At 36.6% G+C, this 21,386-nt stretch overlaps 1 protein-coding gene across 2 annotated transcripts in view; it reads right to left on the minus strand.

Moving 5' to 3' along the window:
• Positions 1-21,386, minus strand: part of plxnb2b (plexin b2b) — a 156,347-nt gene that overhangs the window by 69,525 nt on the left and 65,436 nt on the right. For both annotated transcript variants that reach the window (XM_079858473.1, XM_079858472.1), the window contains exon 2: positions 9,827-9,989. The gene's annotated coding sequence lies outside the window, so the exon portion shown is untranslated. The remainder of the gene's footprint in view (positions 1-9,826; positions 9,990-21,386) is intronic.

Genomic DNA, 21,386 nt, shown 5'->3' on the forward strand with positions numbered 1-21,386 from the left:
CTCTCATTCGGGCGTCTGTGCCTTTTACTGCCCATGTCTAGAAGAACTGTCAAAGTTAGAGAATGACAGGACCATCTCTCCAGCTGTCAATCAAACAGAAACCCATTTCCCCCGCCACGGCTTCCTCTGCTATTTCACAACGCTGGAATCATCGCACCAAATTGTTCTGCCAAAACAACTGTTGTTCCAAGCCCTCGCTCCTATATACACTCCATACATGTGTCATATCTTTCATATTCATCTCCGATTGGGGCTCCTGTCAGGCTCTCTGTCATTTGCAGCAGACTGCTTTTCTTTGTGTGTTTGTGTGCTTGCTTGTGCATACACAAGCCTGCAGATGTTGAAAGACTTCCGCACAGTCAGAGATGAGATCTCAAATCACATCAAACAACAGTACGTCTTTCAGTTCCTCGTCTCCAGGTGACTTTATTCAGCGCATGTGACTGGAGAACCACCAAAGTCAACATTAAACGGCATTCATAACCAATTTCACTGATATAATGCGTCATTCAGAGTGGATGTTAAGTCATTTTTGTGCTAAACAAGAGCACAAATGTGCATTAAGAAGGTAAATGGAGTCCATTTTGATTTCATGTTGACTTTAAAGCTTTCTCAGCCATGAAAAGACGAGCGCAAACAGCACAGAGTTGACTAGAGAGCAATATTAATCTCAGAGCACTGCTGTCTCTATTAAAGTTAATGTACGTTTAACAGTTTCATATTTCGGTCACAGAAACAGCGTCTCTAATGATCCGCGACGCACTACACAAGCAGCTAACAGCGCACAAACATGAAGAGATAGCGAGCGAGAGATGACCGAATGAAAATGAAGCGAGTTTTTCTGCAAAGTCAGAGTGGGAGTTTATCTTAAAGAGACAGTTCACCCAAAAACAACATCATTCTTTCTTTAGTTGAAAATCAGAGTCATTTTAAAGGCTTCAAAATTACAATAAAGTAGTTACATAACATAAGTGAAATAAGACTTTAAGACTAATTCCAATCTGAATGATTCATTCGTGAACTCGATGATTCGTTATCGATTCGTTGACTCGCTTTGCTCAATGGTCTTTTGATCGCACATTTAAAGACTTGCATTGCTCCTTTTGTGTTTCACAGAGCAGTCATGCAGGTCATGGAGTAAATAACGACAGAATCCGCTCTATTCGGTGAAATAAACTCTCTGCTCCAGATGGCACACATTCACGTCGTGTACACCAACAATCACTGCAATAATTCACCGTATCTACCCTGTCACGAGAAATCTGGCATCAGCAGCATAATGATTTTCTCTTTATCTCGCCATCCATTTGAATCATACTGTCATTCTCTCTTTCACCACCCACAGCTGATGGTTTAATCATGAAAGAGAGAGAGAGAGAGAGATGGAGCTCTTTATCAGGAGCCCGTGTGGATTATGTGAGATCTTTACCTTCGAGTCCCTGGACTTTACATAACGGCTGACATTGTTTGCACAGAAGGGAAGACATCAACGGGATTATCACTAATTCAAGATGCTGAAAATCACCAATAACCCCTGGGTTGGGGTGAAGCGAAAATGACGCTGATGAGTTGCGAGTTTGAATCAAATGTGATGGGGGAGAAATAATGAGCAGCACAAATACACTGTAAAAAATGATCGTCATTTTAACGGTAAAAGACTGTAAAAATGCTACAGTGAAAAACTGTTAATTGGTTAACAGAAAGTTTCCGTACTATATACGGTAAATAACTGTGATAGATCTAATGGTACATTTAATGTAATTTTACTGTAAAATACCGTTAAATTTACAGTTTTTGAAAGTGAAAAAGAACAACTCATTGTATAATTTACAGTGAAAAACCGTAAATTGTCATTCCCACAATTCTCTGTGTGAAACTTCACATTTGATGTATTTTTGTTGAAATAACTATGTTTCTTCATAGTTTTCTTAGCTTTTTTCTAATCAGTTATGTACATAGGGTTTTATGTTACATTTAATGTTGTTAAATTAATGTTTATTGCATTTTTAAAATTGCATGTGTTACCATGATGGTGTTTAATGTTTGTGTGAATGACACTGTGCAGCTTCTATATTTTAGTATTAACTTTCTTGTGGAAGAGCTGCTTGTGATGAGCTTTGATTGATCATGTGAGTCTCATCACTGCTGTGATTGGTGGTTATTAGTGCATTACAATGGTACAAAACAGATATTAATACTTTAATAGGATGGTAAATTCACGTTATATCAGATAATAAAATACGGTTTATTACTGTAAAATTTAAGTTAAGTCTGTAAAACCAATAACGTTGCTACTGTATTTTTGACGGTAAAGCTCTGCCAACCACAGTTGCCGTTTTTTTACCGTAAAAATCACGGTTTAATTTTTACAGTGTACAATAGAAGTAAAAAATAAATAAACAGGCATGCCATATTTCTGTGGAATTGTTCACAACAACAAACATACAACACGGCCAGTGTATTTATGTATGCATGTTTTCTTTTTACAAATGTATGATTCTAATCATTTGATTATTCATGTGTTAATGTATATATATCTCTTCTTGAGGGTCCTGGAGCGAGAGACCTCTGCTCTCCTCAGCATCTGTGTTCAATCCCACGGCTGAGAGCAGCAGATGTGTGTCGGCGGGAGGAGATGCTCGGATACTGTTTAAACACAGACACGTGAGACGCTCCGTCTCGCAGAATCATTGAGCAGACGTCACACACATCTGCCCATCAGGACGCGTCTCGACACCACTAAACTAAATTAAAGTGTATCGCCACTTGTTTGGCCAACAAGACTCCGCACCAGCCAAATAAACAGTCAAAAGGGGAGTTTGGAGGGTTTCTAAGCCTTCTGGGTGAATAATTCACAACCCTTCAGAGTCACAGAGGAAATAAACTGATGTTCATACAGCTAGAGCACTTATGAGGTCACATGCTCACTGCATACATCGACTGACACGAGTCTCCAAGCGACTTCTGTTCTGGCACTTGCCAGATGTCATGCAGGAGAACTTTGTCATTAATATCAGTTTTTATTTGCAGGTTTTTAACCTATGCAGTGCCACTTTTGAAAGTTTTTTTCATCACCACATCAAGACGTCTTATCATGCAAAATACTTCTTGAATGTATTCAGTGTTTTTCCTCATTTAGAATAAGGTATTTTCACCAAATATCCTGTGTTGGAATTGATTTGTTAATAATGTGATGTGATAAAATATGTATTTTGCTTAATGTTTTTCATAATTCAAATATTTAATTGGACCAACAACACGGTTTGGTGAGCTACATTTTCCATTAGCTCAATATATTATTTCTGACTGTTGCCACAATTGATCAAATTCAATTAACAGAAATTCAATTGAAAAATATAGATGTGGCCAGTCACTAGAAAATTTTGAGTTGGAGGAGTCTGAAATCATGTTGTTTGAATATGTCAATGCATACTGAACCGTTTCAAATTTTAATATGACGCTGTCCGTCCAAGTTTGGTGCACGACACTGTAACAAAAAATGATTTTTTTTTTTGTAGTTGCAAGTAAAACAAAGTTTAATCTTGTAAAACACACTCCGCAGTAATCCATTTCAGTCTTTCCGTTTCAAAATCTCACATTTAATTAAACGTGTTATACTCTTTGCAATCCTGACATTTACTATCAATTACTATCAAGTTAATATTGTTTCAAAATAAATCCTATACCATTTTCTTCAATGTACACGCAACAAATATGACCCTGTAAAAAATGTGTGTCATTTACACGTCCTCTGAGAACTCACACACAACAAGCGATGAAACCAGCACAGTCGCCACACTCATGGTGGTCTTCATGCCTGGAGTCGGTGATCATACACACACAGATGTGTCGTGCGAGTGAATCTGAAGTGGGTTGTCATCTCTTCCAGATGGCCGACTCAAAACACTTCATATGACGGACCGGGAAAACAGCACAGAGTCTGTGAACCGCTTAGCAACAGGGTAAATCCTTGACATTTTTAAAAAGCTTTAGCTGAAGAAGAGAGAAATAAAGTGAGAGAGAGAGAGAGACCGTCACAGTCTAATTCTGCACAATGCTTGCTGCAACAGACACACGTCCCTTTCAGCCCAGATTCGGGGATAAAACCAGCGTCCTCCACTGAAGCAGCTAAATTATTTTTGGTATTAAGAAGGGAAAGGAGGAGAAAGAGAGAGAGAGAGAGAGAGAGAGAGAGAGAGAGAGAGAGAGAGAGAGAGAGATTGCGTAGTGGGCCGCAGATTCTGCAGCGGTTACGGATTACCGCTTGCTTGTAAATCCCATCAGAATGGATTGAGAGAAAATGAGAGAAAGAGAGAGAGTAAATAAGAGAGTTCCAACCTATCCTCTCACAAATCTGTGTGTTGCTTCAGTTTGTGTGAGTCTTGCTCTCCTGCAGAGGATCAAACTTCTACTTTCAGAGGACAACATTACACACTCAAAAATTAAGGTTCTTTATTGGCATCGACGGTTCCATGAAGAACCTTTAACATCCATGGAATCTTTCCATTCCACAAATGGTTTTTATAGTGGAAAAAGGTTCCGATTTTTAAAAATGTTCTTCACACTAAGACAAAAAAACGTTCTTTTAAGAACTGTTCACTGAAAGGTTCTTTTATTGCATCGCTGTGAGAGAAAAAAAGCCCTTTTGAAAGCTTTATTTTTGAGTTTACATTGAGATCATTACATATTGAGATCTGGCATGAACGGATCTAAAAGCTGGTGTCCCATTTAAAATAGCACTGGTTCCTGTTCCCCAACCCCCATTCCTGCTGCCTCTGATCAGAAAGCCAGGCTGAAAGGAGTTAGTTCTCATCATCTAGTCCAGCGCTGGTCATCTGTGGTTTCTGCACCTCCTCAGAATAATCCACAGACCTGCGGCTCTCAACAAAGTCTCTATCAAAAGCCCTCATTCAAAGAGACTTTCCTCTAACCAGATCTGGAGGAGCCTGGGCTTCAAACACACACACACACACACACACACTCGCCGTCTGATGCAAACGACACACCAAAACACCAAGAGCTCATGAGCTTCAAGCTGACTGGCTGGCTTCATGTGATTTCAGGGAGGATTATAAGACACTGGGCAGCTCCAATGAGCACTTCTCAATGACAATCTTTGAATCTATAGAGCTAAAGCAAAATAAATAAATACAAATATATATTTTTTTTTAAATCAAGCTGTCCTTAAAAACCAACATGCAGTGTGACTAGTGCAGTCTGATTCATGAGAAAGTGACTCTGAGTGGTTTCATTAAAGAATCATTCTAAAGATTCACAATTCAAAATGTCCTATATAGTTATTATATATAAGTATTATAATTTCACACAAATATAATTGACCAGCATTTATACATAATTAAAACTTGTCCTTCTTGATGTTCTCATACAGTGTGACCGGTGTAGTCTGATTCACGTGCAAATGACTCTTATGAGCCACTCTTATGAGTCATTTCTTTTAAATAGTCGTTCAGAAATATTCACAATTCAAAATGTCCCAAATGTCTCAAATAAAAAACATGAATTTTAAATATACATATCATAGAACCTAAAATATATATAATGTAAATATATAACTATAATGTCTTTCTAGTTACTTTCAAAAACATATAATGTGGCCAGTGTAGTTTGTTTCACAAGAAAATTGCTCTTATGAGTCATTTCTTTTAATGAATCATTCAAAAGACTCACAAACTTGTTTAATATACAGTGTACACATTTCATCTATTCATCTATACTGTATTTACTTCTTATTTGAGACATTTAGTAGCATGCAAAGTAGATTTTCACAAGCAAATCTGTTCATTTGGCTCGTGTTCTGTGACTCAAGTACTGGTACTTGTTGCATGTCAGTCTATTGTGGAATCATCAATTTCAGACGTACCTGCTCCTGAACAACACATAAGAAAGCAAACCGCTGTCTCATCCTGAGTAAGTGGCCCGAATAAGCTACAAAAGTGGACCTGAGATGAGCTACCTGTTCTCCCAGTCACAAACTCAATCAGCGGTAATCAAACGTTCTCTGAGGATTTTACACAGCAGAAACATTTCCAATAAAGCTCGGCCGTCTCTGACAGGCAGCCATTTCCTCTTGTTCGAGTCAGAATCTTAAAGCGACATCGCAGCTTTATGAGGTGTGAAGATCGGACTATATTTGATCACACACTGAGGCCCAGAAGGACTCTCAGTGTCTCACTCGTCTCTGTATGGGACGAGACAGCAGCATGACAGAACCTACTGGAGCTTTACTTGCTTCATTTTACCAGCTCATTAAAGGTTTGTCAGTCCCGTGAACCAGAAACCAATCGCTCTACAGAAAACTGAAGTGTCTCACCATGATGACTTTATTCAGATACGTTGGACTGTGATTCATGCGCAAGATTCAGTTATTAAACTCATGAAGATCATATCAATTAATCTCCTAGCTTGTTAGAGTAAGTTCTTAAAGTTCAGTCTACCTGAGAATGCATCTTTAAGTGAGCTTGATTTGATTCGAACAAAACTTGTTTATTGCTAATCAATGAGGCATCCAGATATTCCTGTCATCTGTTCATTAACCTGAGCAAAGAAGATCAGTGAAAAGAAGGAAAACATTTGTTCAAACACTCACAGCTGTCTGTTCCTCCAAAATGAGTCCCATTTATACAACATGTTCCAGTTAGTGAAGATTCATGAACTCAAAATGAGTTTTATAGCCTGATGCTGAAATCATCCATCAATCATCCATCAATCATCCATCCATCCAACCATCATCCAATCATCCATTCATCAATCATCCATCCATCCATCCATCCAACCATCAATCATCCATCCATCCAACCATCAATCATCCATCCATCAATCATCCATCCATCCAACCATCATCCAATCATCCATTCATCAATCATCCATCCATCCATCCATCCATCCATCCATCATCAATCATCCATCCATCAATCATCCATCCATCCAACCATCATCAATCATCCATCCATCCAATCATCCATTAATCATCCATTAATCATCCATCAATCAATCAATCAATCAATCAATCAATCAATCAATCAATCAATCAATCAATCAATCAATCAATCAATCAATCATCCATTCATCATCCATCCATTCAATCATCCATTAATCATCCATTAATCATCCATCCATCCATCCATCAATCAATCAATCAATCAATCAATCAAATCAATCAAATCAATCAATCAATCAATCAATCAATCAATCATCCATCAATCATCCATTAATCATCCATTCATCATTCATCCATCAATCAACCATCCATCCATCTATCCATTTATTCATCCATTCATCATTTATTCATCCATCTATCACTTTTTAAACTTTTCTCCAAATGTTCAAACAAACCTTTGTCAAGCCAACAACATTAATAGTTTGTCTCAACCACAGTAGCTTTCAAATTGCACTTCTGCATCCTGTTTGCTGGTTCAAATTCAGGAATTCAACTATAATTTATAAGGTATTCACAGTGGAATCACATGCGTCTGTAGCACCAACTGAGTTAAATGGCGAACATAAATTGTTAATAGTGTTAGGGATTTGAACAATAACAATGAGCAACAGGGATATTGTTGCTTGGCTCAGCAAGAACCGCTATTAACAGACCAAAAGCACAGACAAGTACAGGAGGTTGAGAACATCCTATGTATATTTAAAACTTCATATGAAGATGCTAAAAGCATGTTAATGCTAAATCTCAATGGGTCTGAACTCAGAACAAGGTGAGACGAGAGAAAAACAAGAAGAGAGCAGAAGATGAGAGGGAAGGAGAAACAAGGACACGATGAATGAGAGGAGAGGTCTAGAATCACTCTGAATCACATTGATCTATAAGAAGAAGAAGAATCAATCGCTGATACCTGCACTGACCAAACATATTGATGGCTGACAAGATTAGCAGGGATCAAGCTAACCGTGTGTGTGTGTGTGTGTGTGTGTGTGTGTGTGTACTCTACACATTCAATCAGACGCCGCGTCCTGAAGGCCAGCTGAAGAACTGCAGACCTGAAAGCCTCCAGCACACAGATAATCATTTACCTTTTTTAAAACAAACGCTGCTAATTAAGTGTCTGTCCTCTCTCTAGTTGAACGCTTGGCTAAGTGAATACGCTGCAAAGGACAGTGGTTTGAAGTGAGTCAGACCACCTCTTGTTCAAATTACTGCACACGCCGGTAATCAACAAAAAAAAAAAAAAAAAAAAGAAAAAAAAGTGTCCTCAGCTGCACTTTCAGCTCCTGACGCCGGTGGAGAGAGTGTGGGGAAAGATCCTTTAAAACTCAAGTTTGCCAAGCTACTCATTATCTGAAGTGATCGTCAAGTGACATTTGCAACCCATTTAACTTCCATTAACAGATGTGTGACTTGATTTTATCCACCTGGAATTGATTGGGTAGTGAAAATAGTGTTTTTAAATGTTTCTAAATACATACACTTATAACAATAAAAAACATGGGCAAAAAAAGGTTTCGTCTGTAGTTTCACTGAAGAGACGACCACTGGTTCACGTCTTAAAAGCCTCCTTAAAAGTTTTACAGGCTGCAAGTTCAAGTTCTGTCCTACATATTGCATCTGCACATCACATTTCATTGTAGGAATACAAATACATTACAAATACATGAACCCAGAGCTCACTGCATACAAAACGAGAATCCCACCTCCAGACTAACAAGCCATCGCCTGAAGACACTGAGTTTCCTGACAGAAACCCTCACTGAGAGAATAACTCCAGACAGAAGACAGGTGCGTCACCTTGAGACCCTGAATACAGAGTGTACGGGAGCAAACAGACAGATTTCTCGCGAGTGTTTTGTCGGAGCTGTGCTCGTTCCTCTCGCTCAAGGTTGCTGGACTGTACCTGGGAAAACAGATGCGGAGCCTAACCTGAGTCAGCCCTGATTTGTACAAATAAAACACAAACCCAGCACATGCAAGCTTATCAGATATTAAAAAAAACAAATGATATGAGCAAGAGCGCCTGCAACGATTTCTCATTTCCTCTCCGACCCCAGGAGTTCATCCTGTGACCCTCGCCGAGGTTGTCGAGCGACACACGCGATCAATAAACTGAATCCCTGTGGACATCTGTTTGGACAGGTGCGCTGATGAAGAGGGGAGCGTCGATGGGCACCTCCGAAACAACACCACGGGGCACGAGCCAGATGGTGACGGGGGCTTCCGAATAAACCAATAAGCCACCTGAGACCGTGTGTAACTGATTTTACCATGCAAAAATTTTAATCTGCATGAAACCAAAGTTGGAATCATCTTTTCTTCCCTTTTGTGAGTGAAACGGCTTCTCGAATGAGAAAAAAATTGTAGGGCGGGACTTGATTTTGTTCATGAGGAATTGATTGGATGGTTGTGAGTGACAGTTTGCCCCACCCTCATGACATCATCAGAGAAGAGATATTTTAAGAGTTATTTTGATTAAAGATTATGAAGGCAGGACAACCTGTCACTCACATGACATCACAGCAATACCATACCACAACAATCCAATCAAATTCCGATAAACAAAATCAAGCCCCGCCCCAACATGTTTTCTTGTTCGAGAACAACATGTTTTCTTGTTCCCAATGGGAAAGAATAGTCTATTACAACCTCCTTTTCACGCAGACTTTGAAAATTAATGGTGTTTAAAATAATGTAGAATAAATAATGCAACATTCTATAAAAATTTTGCCTTTCATGGTGACTTTAACTATGTGATGCACAACCGTGACTGGTTAACTGCATTTATAAGGATAAAAAGACAAAAACATTGGATAAATAATGAAATTAAGAACAGTAAATCGCAATACTAATTCTTGGAAACAGTACCTGCAAGCTGATTGCTGTGTTGTAAAGGGTTGAAAGAGTTGGACCATTAATATAGAGCCCAGGTGGAGATGTGACGTGGTGAATTTGAGTCCAGCATGTGTTGTCTTCTGTTCCCGTTCTCTTGTCTTGTCTTGCTATTGTTTGGTCAGCTATCCCAAGATATCTGTTGTTCAAAAAGACAAAAATAAAAAAAAGTCAAATATATTAGAGCTATAAGCTACACACAAGTCATCAATACCAACCATTTTATTCAAATATACTTCACACAAGATTTAGTGTTTTATATATAAAAAAAAAAAAAATTCATTTTGATACTAAAGGTGCGTAAAATCAGGTTCTTTTCAGTGAATCTAAGGCCTTGTTTACATGAACGCCCCCGGAGACAACAGAAAAACACACAGAGCATCAGCTGAGATCAGGAATGGAGAGAGAACATGCTTGGTACGTTTTCATCTTCAAACCAAACTTGGGTCTTCAGAAAACAAAAGTTTAAATCCCGTCTGGCTAGAGCTCTTCTCATAGTGTTTATGCCTTAAGCCAGTAGACGGAGAGTAGGCGTCTTTTTTGTGGCTGTTTGAACACATTCGACCACATGAGCGTTTACACTACGAAAGCAATCCGGTGTTTTTGACTACCTCTGGAAGTGGACAAGCTCGAAACATTTTAGACCCCTGTTTACACCTGTATTTAGCGTCGTCCACTTGTGATCCGATCGAACAAAACCAAAATCTTAATACCAGGAGTAAACATGACCAAAAACATACAGTGTGAACAGTATAGTCAATACAAACAAATACATCTCAGGTGGAACCGGGGATCGAACCACCAACCTTCCGGTTTGTAGACAACCTACATGAACCACTGAGCCACTGCCGCCCCGTGTATCCAAACCAATTAGTTTCCCGCTTACAGCCCATGTGGGAAACCAAACGCTCATTACCATATCTCAATTTCAGCTTCCTCAACTCTATTATACACAGTAACAATGGCGTCGGTTTAACTTTTACCACATCAATCCAAGCACGAGGAAGTGCAGAAAAGTGAATTTGCAGCGCTGAAAATAGCGACATATCGACAACACGATCCAAACCCTTCCAGTCTCAGATACAACTACAGAGTTTGTGTGCGGGGCAAAGTACATGTAGTTCGTGGGCAGCCAATGAAGACCATAGGCTGCCTTTATGCAAATTTGCTACAAACCTACATATATTCATGCAGGAAGTAAGACTGGAATTACTGACGACTCGTTTCAGGCAGTTCAGAATCGGTTCTTTCTTTTCCGGAGACAATAACTCCATTTATCTGCACTTTTGCAGACCTTTCAACACACTACATGAAAGCTAATATCCGAAAAAGCATAGCTACTAGAGGCAATTAACTATAATAACCCTGCTGTATATATAAACTACCAGTAGACCAGAGTCAGAGCGAAACGCTCCATCCAAGGCACTTTCACAGCCCTCACAGAAGGAACAGGAAGTTGGTGCGTATTGGATCTGGTGGCGGGCCAAGCTCGAAACACCAGCGGCGTGAGGAAAGCGCTCCCATGGCAACAAGACGAGATTGGTTTGCTTAGCCTCAGTCCGGTCCGCTCATGCCTTAATGTAAAGAGACAACATGCTGGAATTAATCAGAGTGTCAGAGAGGAGGGAAAAGTCAGGAGAATTTCATTTGAAGACAAAAGAAATGAAAGCCATTACTTTCCCCCCCACGCCTTCAACACAAATATACTCTCATCTCCGGGGCTCAGAGGACACGACTCGTGAGCGCTTTCCGTCTGGACTTACACCAGACGGCGACAAGCAGACATTTCTCACCGAGGAGACAGCGAGAGATGGAGAGAATGACAGAACACTAAAGGTGTCTTCTCAATAGACGTTTCCCTTCAGTTCTGCCGTAAAGACGCACGTCAGACTCCATCAAAATCATTCAAACTTTAAAACGATCAAGTTTTCATATGACAAAACAGCAGCTGCCACATGAATGAGCTCTCTGAAGGTCATGAGTAAATCTTACTCTTCTTTTACACAACCAGGATCTTAAAGGGGGGGTGAAATGCTATTTCATGCATACTGAGTTTTTTACACTGGTAAAGAGTTGGATTCCCATGCTAAACATGGACAAAGTTTCAAAAACTAAGTTGTACGTTTGAAGGAGTATTTTTGTTCCAAAAATAATCCTTCCGGTTTGTCACAAGTTTCGGAAAGTTTTTTTCGAGTATGACTCTGTCTTACGTAAGATAGGGCGGAATTTCCTTATATGGGTCCTAAGGGCACTTCTCCGGTAAGATCGCGGCCGCGCGCGCACTCGTAGACCAGAGCAAGAGAGTGAAAGCAGTTCGCCATCAAAGCGCCCTGCCCGGCTTTTGGGAAGTCAATGTCACCAAAGAAGTGTGTTTTTGGTTGCCAGGGCAAGACAACCCTGCACAGATTCCCAAAGAACCCAGCGTTAAGGAACCCGTGGATGGAGTTTGTTTTCCTGAGCATAAACGGAGTTGTGTAAGACATTTCGACGATGATTGTTTTATGAACAAAGCCCAGATCCACGGATTTGCAGATCGTCTAATGCTTAAGGATCGAGCAGTCACAATGATAAAGGTTCGCGGTCGTGCGTTGGAACCGGACGGTGAGTAAAACTGTTTGTTGAACAAATGTCTCTGTGTGTTGTCACTAGCTTGGCGCGTTAGCACAGCTAAGCTTCGCCCACAGGGCCCGCCCCCAGCCGCTCGGTTTTTTCCGGAAAGACTCGGTACAGCCTATCTTTCTGTTAAAAATTTAATAAAACAAAAGACTTTTTGGAGATATGAAGGATGCAATATTACTCTATAGGTACTCAAGATTAACAGGAGATTGAGTGAAAATGAGCATTTCACCCCCCCTTTAATCAAACTTCCAGGTTAAACCTCACACACAGACTGCAACACAATTCACATTCATTCGTTTGAGTATTTGGTAAATATATTTCAAGCCTGGCCTATAATATCATATATAGCATATTGATGTATTTACAGTGTATTGAGTATGATGCTAACACAGCAGCAAAGACATTCAAATAACCAGTATTAATGTATAAACTTTTACTTTTTAATTTGAATACATTCATTTTAATGAGGGAGGCACAATGAGACATTTAGCATTTGGTTGAAGTTGATTTAATCTTGTATTTTTGTTGAATCATTGAGGGACCCCTGCGGTGCCGCTGCGGACCCCCTGTTGAAAACCCCTGCTGTACGCCAATATTACTACATACTACCAAATCATAATGCATTTTGATACCTCATAACCCAACGTATTGTTTGCATGTGGGAATTAGCATCTAGCTACATTCATTACATTGCAATGCATACCACCGAAAAAGTCTAACCCAAACAAATGAATCTTCTTGTTAAGAACCAATTTTCGGTAGTGATAATGAACAAAGTCTCTCTTGAACAAAGTTTTGTTAATGAATTAAACAGAGTATAAACGGTGCAGACAAACAAATTACTCTTTTGAACCGACATTTGTTAGGGTCAGTGAATCAAACACACACAGCACAAACAGTGCAGAACAAATAATTGCTGAACAAATGTCTCTCCTGAACAAATTTTTGTCAATGAGTCAAAACACACAGCACAAATAGTGCAGACAAAATGATTCCCAAACGAACGACTCTTTTAAACCAATTTTGAACCAATTTTTGTACAGTTAAGACCAAATTTTTCTCAAATAAAATGACTCTATTCAACCGGTTCTTGTTAGTGAATCAAACAAATACAACATACACAGTGTGAACCAGATGATTGCCAAACAAATGACTCTTTCAAACCAATATTTGTTAGTGTCAGTGAATCAAACACACAACACAAACAGGGCAGACCAAATGGTTCACGAACAAATGACTCTTTTGAACCAGTTCTTGTTAGTGAATCAAAAAAAAAAAAGCACAAACAGTGCGAACCAAATAATTCCCAAACAAATGACTCTTTTGAATCAATGTTTCTTAGTGTCAGTGAATCAAACACAGGACAAAGGATTCACAAACGAATGAGTCTGATTCACTGACACTATTGGTTCAAAAGAGTCATTTGTTTGTGAATCATTTGGTCTGTACTGTTTTTGCTAAGTGTTTGATTCACTGACACTAACAAATATTGGTTCAAAAACACATACAACACAAAGAGTGTAGACCAAATGATTACCGAACTTATGGACCAGCTCTTCTTAGTGAACATACAGCTCAAGCAGTGTGTTTCAATTCTCAAACAAATGACTTAAGAGACATTTCTTTTTAGTAAATCAAACACATAAATCTTGCAACTTCCTGTTTTGTAATAGTATATGAATTGGGATGGAGCTGCAGTTGTGCAACTGAGTTGGAGAAGCGTGATAGTGTCTATGAAAGTAAAACCAGTCAGCAAGACAAACGTTTCGCTCAATCGATGTTCCTGCTCGGTTTGCTCTGAAATTGCCCACATAAAGATAGTTTCGGTCTCAGAAGGAAACACAAGACATATCATTCCAGATTCTGGACAGATACTTCCTTGTTTGTTTGGCTTCACCTGAGGAAACGCTGGCCAGAGATGATGAGGTGATGGGTTCAGACACCACAGGTTTGTGCGCGACTGAGCAGAGAAATATGTTGCTATAACTGAAAATCTCTGCTTTACCAGATCAAAATCTCTCTCTGCTGAGCAAACTCACGAAACCTTCACCACAACAGAAAACCACACTCTGCAAACACTTCTTATGAAGCTTGGAAACAGTAGAAATGTAACTACTACAAAAAAAAAGAAGGAAAAAAAAAATGAAAAGGCAGGTGAATTTAATATTAAATATTACTGAAAACAGAAATATTAATCAAATATATTTTATAATAATAATAATAATAATAATAAAATAATATTATATATGTATATATTTGACATATTTAAAATATATTTAATATTTCAATATTTACTTCGGCTTACCTTGATGGGTGTTAATAGCAAGTATATTGGAAATATAGCAAAAAACTGCTTTCATTTTAAAATAAATAAAATGTATTTTCATTTAATACACTATTTATTTATAAAATAAAATAAATATTAGGAATTCCTATGAGATATATATATATATATATATATATATATATATATATATATATATATATATATATATATATATATATGTATAGCTAATTATAGTTTTTATAAATAAAATAAATAAATATACATTCATTTAATAACATTTAATATTATCAATAAATATGAGTACATATAAAATATATTTTATATTAATTAATATAATTAATTTATAGATATTTTTTATATTTATTCCTTATATTTTTATTTATAAAGAAAATAAAAAAATAAAAAAATAAATAAGGGACATTTAGATATTAATGTAACTAATAAAAATATAAAGAATAAATATAAAACAAAATAATTTATTTTTATATGCATTTATATTTTTGTTTGCTTAAAGGAGAACTCCGGTCAATTTTAACATTGAGCTCATTTTTTTGTACATTTGGAGTGCTGTCAGTACAGAGAACAACGACAAAAATCGGTGTTGCCTACACCGTGTTATCCTCTTTTTAAAATTTGCACCCTGTTGACTTCAATGGGGCAAGTTTTAAACCTGCTTTTAGCCTCTTAACATCCTTGATGTGTCATTACAAGTGCCCAGGTCATGTGAGTGATTCCTTCTGAGTGAACACGGGTGAATCTGACTGCAGTAGATGTGAAAGATATGAATAAAAATGATGTTATTTAAGCCAGCGCACATACCTGTATTTACATCCTGTTTTCGGTCGAAGTCCACAGTAGTCGATTGACGAGTTCACGCGCGTGATCATAGGTAACTAAACCTATGCGCGTGAACTCGACAATCGACTACTGTGGGCTTCGACCGAAAACAGGATGTAAATACAGGTATTTGCGCTGGCTTAAATAACATCATTTTTATCCATTTCTTTCACATCTACTGCAGTCAGATTCACCCGCGTTCACTCTGAAGGAATCACTCACATGACCTGGGCACTTGTAATGACACATCAAGGATGTTAAGAGGCTAAAAGCAGGTTTAAAACTTGCCCCATTGAAGTCAACAGGGTGCAAATTTTAAAAAGAGGATAACACGGTGTAGGCAACACCGATTTTTGTCGTTGTTCTCTGTATTGACAGCACTCCAAATGTACAAAAAAATGAGCTCAATGTTAAAATTGACCGGAGTTCTCCTTTAATGTGAAATGCATCCAGGAAAAGCTTTTACTTTTCAGGAAAAGCAAATATTATGTTGCAGTTTATAATTAAGTCACCAGCCAAGTGGCAAGTAACTGTATTTAATCACCAGGATTACATCATCATAGTATTTAAAATATAATAATATGATGAACTTTCTTCATTCAAAATTGATCGTCTTGATCTGGAATAAGGGTAAAACATTAATAAGACTCACAGACTCAAATGACGTAAAAGTGCAAAGATCTTCAATCGTCTTTAACCAGCAACCGTCTAATTGAACGTCGGATCTGAATGTGCCACATTGTGTATATTTATGGAATAAAATGTTCAGCCGTATGTCAGGACAGAAATCCAGCAGATGGTTCATGTTCTTTCACAGTTATAAAAGCAGCAGAAGAACTCACTGCTTTGAAAGTCTGTGTGGGAATGTGTGTGTGTAAATCCCAAGCGGAATGTTCAGCGAGCGTTTGTGTTTCATTCCAGCCCGTCGGTCAGGATATCTCCCGCACGAAACGCACCCGAGGAGATGCGGGCCTGGAGGAGGTCTCTCTCACTCCACTGTTGAGCTGAGAGAGTTAAATGTTTTCTGGAGTCCAGAGGCTGTCTGAACACTACAGCAGCTCCAGTGCCAACACACGTCTGGCTAGAAGTGAACACACTCGCTCTGAGGCTCGTCAGCGGAGGGTCTCGCGGAGGACAGGAGTTCACTGAGAGTGCAGAGGACACACTGCACTTATTAACACTGTTTGATACAGCTCATACAAAGAGTTAGTGATCGGAACACACTCCTAACACTAAATATACTCCGCTGGCGTGTGATTGCTGTCGAACATTACTTCAGGGACAATCACTGACATACAAACTTTATTATTAATTATTATTATTTTCAGCAACATTAATAATAAAAATAATAATAATTATAATAATTATAATAATTATAATAATAATAATTTGCACATTTTGTATATTTTATGGATAGTTATTTATTAGTAGTTTTTTTGTTTATTTTATTTGTATAAATAATTGTATTATTAGTTAATTTTGATATTAATTTATTAATTTTGTTTCCATTAACAGTATTTAACACACACATATATACATATATGTATATGTATATATATACAGTGCTATGCATAAGTGAATACACCCATGCTAAAGTTGACTAAAAAGAGGAATAAAAAAATCATATTTTGGAAATTGAACGTAATGCCTTAATTTAAAAAATTAGGAAAAATCCAACCTTTAAGGACACCAATTTTCTTTGTGAATGAATAATGTATCGTAAATAAATAAATGTTCTTCCTTAAAATACATGGTGCATAAGTTAGTACACCCCTATGTTAAATTCCCATAGAGGCAGGCAGATTTTTATTTTTAAGTATTTTTTTACAATTTTTTTTTAGGATACTATGCATCCTGATAAAGTTCCCTTGGCCTTTGGAATTAAAATAGCCCCACATCATCACATAGCCTTCACCATACCTAGAGATTGGCATGGTTTTATTTCAGTTAGCCTAAAAGCTAGTTTGATTTGCATTGAGAGATGATCTTATGGAAAGTACCCCATGCCAATCTCTAGGTATGGTGAAGGCTATGTGATGATGTGGGGCTATTTTAATTCCAAAGGCCAAGGGAACTTTATCAGGATGCATAGTATCCTAAAAATTTTTTTTTTTAAATACTTACAAATAAAAATCTGCCTGCCTCTATGGGAATTTAACATAGGGGTGTACTAACTTATGCACCATGTATTTTAAGGAAGAACATTTATTTATTTACGATACATTATTCATTCACAAAGAAAATTGGTGTCCTTAAAGGTTGGATTTTTCCTAATTTTTTAATTTAAGGCATTACGTTCAATTTCCAAAATATGATTTTTTATTCCTCTTTTTAGTCAACTTTATATATATATATATATATATATATATATATATATATATATATATATATATATATATATATAATATATGTATATATATATATATATATATGTATATATATATATATATATATATATATATATATATATATATGTATATATAATATATGTATATATATATATATATATATATATATATGTGTATGTGTGTGTGTGTATATATTATATATATATATATATATATATATATATATATATATACACATACATATATACATATACATACATACATACATACATACATATATATACATATACATACAGTACCAGTCAAAAGTTTGGAAACATTACTATTTTTAATGTTTTTGAAAGAAGTCTCTTATGCTCATCAAGCCTGCAGTTAAAAAAACAAACAAAAAAAAAGGTTCTCTTTTTTAATATACTTTAAAATGTAATTTATTTTTTGTGATGCAAAGCTGAATTTTCATCAGCAAGTACTCCAGTCTTTGGTGTCTTATGATCCTTCAGAAATCATTCTAATATGCTGATTTGATACTCAGTTATTATCAATGATGGAAACAGTTGTGCTGCTTAATATATTTTTTTGGAATACTTTTTTCAGGATTCATTGATGAGTAAAACGTTAACAGTATTTATTCATAAAAACAGCATTTATTCAAAATAAAAACATTTCTAACAATATAAATCGTTACCATCACCTTTTATCAATTTAACACATCCTTGTTGAATTAAAGTACTAATTTCTTAAAAAAAAAATAGTTATTGTTCCCAAACTTTTGAACGGTAGTGTATATTGTTACAAAAGATTTCTATTCTAAATAAATACAGTTCTTTTTAACTTTTTATTCATCAAATAATCCTGAAAAAAGAATCTCAGGTTATAAAAAAAATATTAAGCAGCACAACTGTTTCCAACATTGATCATAAATCAGCATATTAGAATGATTTCTGAAGGATCATAAGACACCAAAGACTGGAGTACTTGCTGATGAAAATTCAGCTTTGCATCACAAAAAAAATTACATTTTAAAGTATGTTAAAAAAGAGAACCATTATTTTAAATTGTGATAATATTTCATAATATTACTGTGTTTTTTTTGTTTGTTTTTTAACTGCAGGCTTGATGAGCATAAGAGACTTCTTTCAAAAACATTAAAAATAGTAACGTTTCCAAAATTTGACTGTTACTGTATATATATATATATGTATATATGAGAGAGAGAGACATATATAGTTTTAGACTTCAGAACCAATCATTACCATACAAAAGGCTAAATAAATCAAATAAATTCCCTTTTGTGAAGGGAAACTACAAGGGAAATGTGCCAAATTTAGTTGCATCTTAATTAAAATGCATAATTATGTGCATATAATTCAGCCACATGAGTGAAAAGTATGTTAGTGCTGAATCTGATCCATATTTAACGGGCGCAGACTGAACGCATGAGCTCTTCCTGACCTTGCTGGCGACCCCTGGAGATGAGCGACGGGCACCAGCGCTCTGCCAAACGGGCGTGGCCTCGTTACCCAGAATCCCTTTCACCCCGAAAACAGACCATAGAGGGCAGAGCGAGAGAGATGCAACAGATGCCCACTTCACCAACATCCACGCTCCTGAACGCAGATGGACAAATAAACAAGCTGAACGCTGGGGCTGTAAGAGCGGGCAGAGAGAAATCAGCGCTTGCTGGCACTCCACAGATCAGACAGCTGGCACTGATACCCTCCACAACCCCGAAAACACACCGCCCCCTTCTCAAGAGACCACGAGAGAGAGAGAGAGAGAGAGAGAGAGAGAGAGAGAGAGAGAGAGAGAGGAAGTAGATAACATTTCAGTGTCTCTCAGCTCCAAGTCTAATTAACACTCAAGCGTACACAAGTCAGGCTAAAAGTGTGTGTGTGTGTGTGTGTGTGTAGGAGGTGACTGTCGGATGAGTGCAGCCTCGTCTGGAGGTGAGACAGTCTGGCGAGTGATAAAGATGGATGAGAGGACGGGCAGAGCCAACAGAACGCGGAGTCGGCCAATCGGGTCGCAGGCGCACATGGCCATTTCTATTTCTCACACGCGCTCATTTACTGTTGCACTTTCTGTTGACATATCAAATATTTGTCTTCCTGTTTCGTTTATCCGCCCTGCTAATTATTAACGAACTGCAGGTTGCGCTAATTGCTTCATCACTTAAAGAAAATCATCTCTGCATTAATGAGTCTCGTCGCTTTGGCAAATTTATCGCAAAATATGAGCTGGATACTGCTTGAACACGCAGTGCAAAACAGTTTATGAAATATTAACATGCCCTTTTAACTATCAACATTGGCTCACCTAAAACTCCAGAATATGTAAGCACATGAAAATATGTAAATATGATAGAGGTTTCTGGGAAATTATATGAAATATGAACAATATAGAGCTTCAACACGCAGCATTAATCAGTTTTTAAACAAACACTTCCAACTATCTGACTCAACTAAAGATTGAAATGTAATACATGAAAATATGTAAATATAAAAGACTTTTATGAGAAACAAACTAGCTAGTTTGCTTTAATTTTTTAATTTCTAAAATATTAACAATGACTTTCAACTATTAGAAGTGAAAACTTATGTTTAAAAATTGAAAAAAGAAAATATGCAAGTTCAATAGTCTTTTGGAAAACGTGTGTAATATGAGCTAGCTAGTGTTATTCCATTTATAAAATATTAGCAAACCAATCCAACTATAAAATGTGACTCAAAGTAAATTAAAAAAAAAAAAAAAAAAAGTGTTAATATTTTAAAATGATTTTTTAAAATTGTATTATTATTCTTGAAATAAAACATTTTTAAACACTTAAAACCTTCAATGTCTAAAGTGAGTCAATTTACTTTTAGTAGTAGGTAAAAGGTATTAAAATACAAAAATACATGAAATAAATCTAAATGTATTTTGGCAAAATTATATGAAAAACAAACTAGCTAGAGCTTTAATAGGCTGTTTTAGTCATTTCTAAAATATTAACAAACACTTTCAACTCTCAACTCAACTAATGTTTAAAAATATGTAAAAACATAAAAATATGTAAATTCAAAAGTCTTTTGGAAAAATATGAGCTAGCTAGAGTGTTATTCCCCATATAAAATGTTTTCAAACCAATCCAACTATAAAATGTGACTCAATGTAAAATATGACAATATAAAAATCTAACAGATTTTTTTTAAGTTTGAAATATTATTTAACTCTTCCAACTGTGAAGGAAGTCAAATCTCTTTTAAAAGCTGTGAAAAATCATAAAAAATAAATATGTGAAAACATGTACAATCAACCGGTTTGGGCCAAAATTATCATAAAATCAGCGTAAGTTGGTCTCTAAAACATTAACAAAGCTTAAAAAAAAAAAAAAATGATTAGAAGTTTAAAAACATGTAAATATGAGAAAATATAAAAACCTAATCGATTTTCCTGTACACACACA

This window comes from Squalius cephalus (assembly GCF_949319135.1).
Source record: "Squalius cephalus genome assembly, chromosome: 23".
Lineage (NCBI taxonomy): Eukaryota > Metazoa > Chordata > Actinopteri > Cypriniformes > Leuciscidae > Squalius > Squalius cephalus.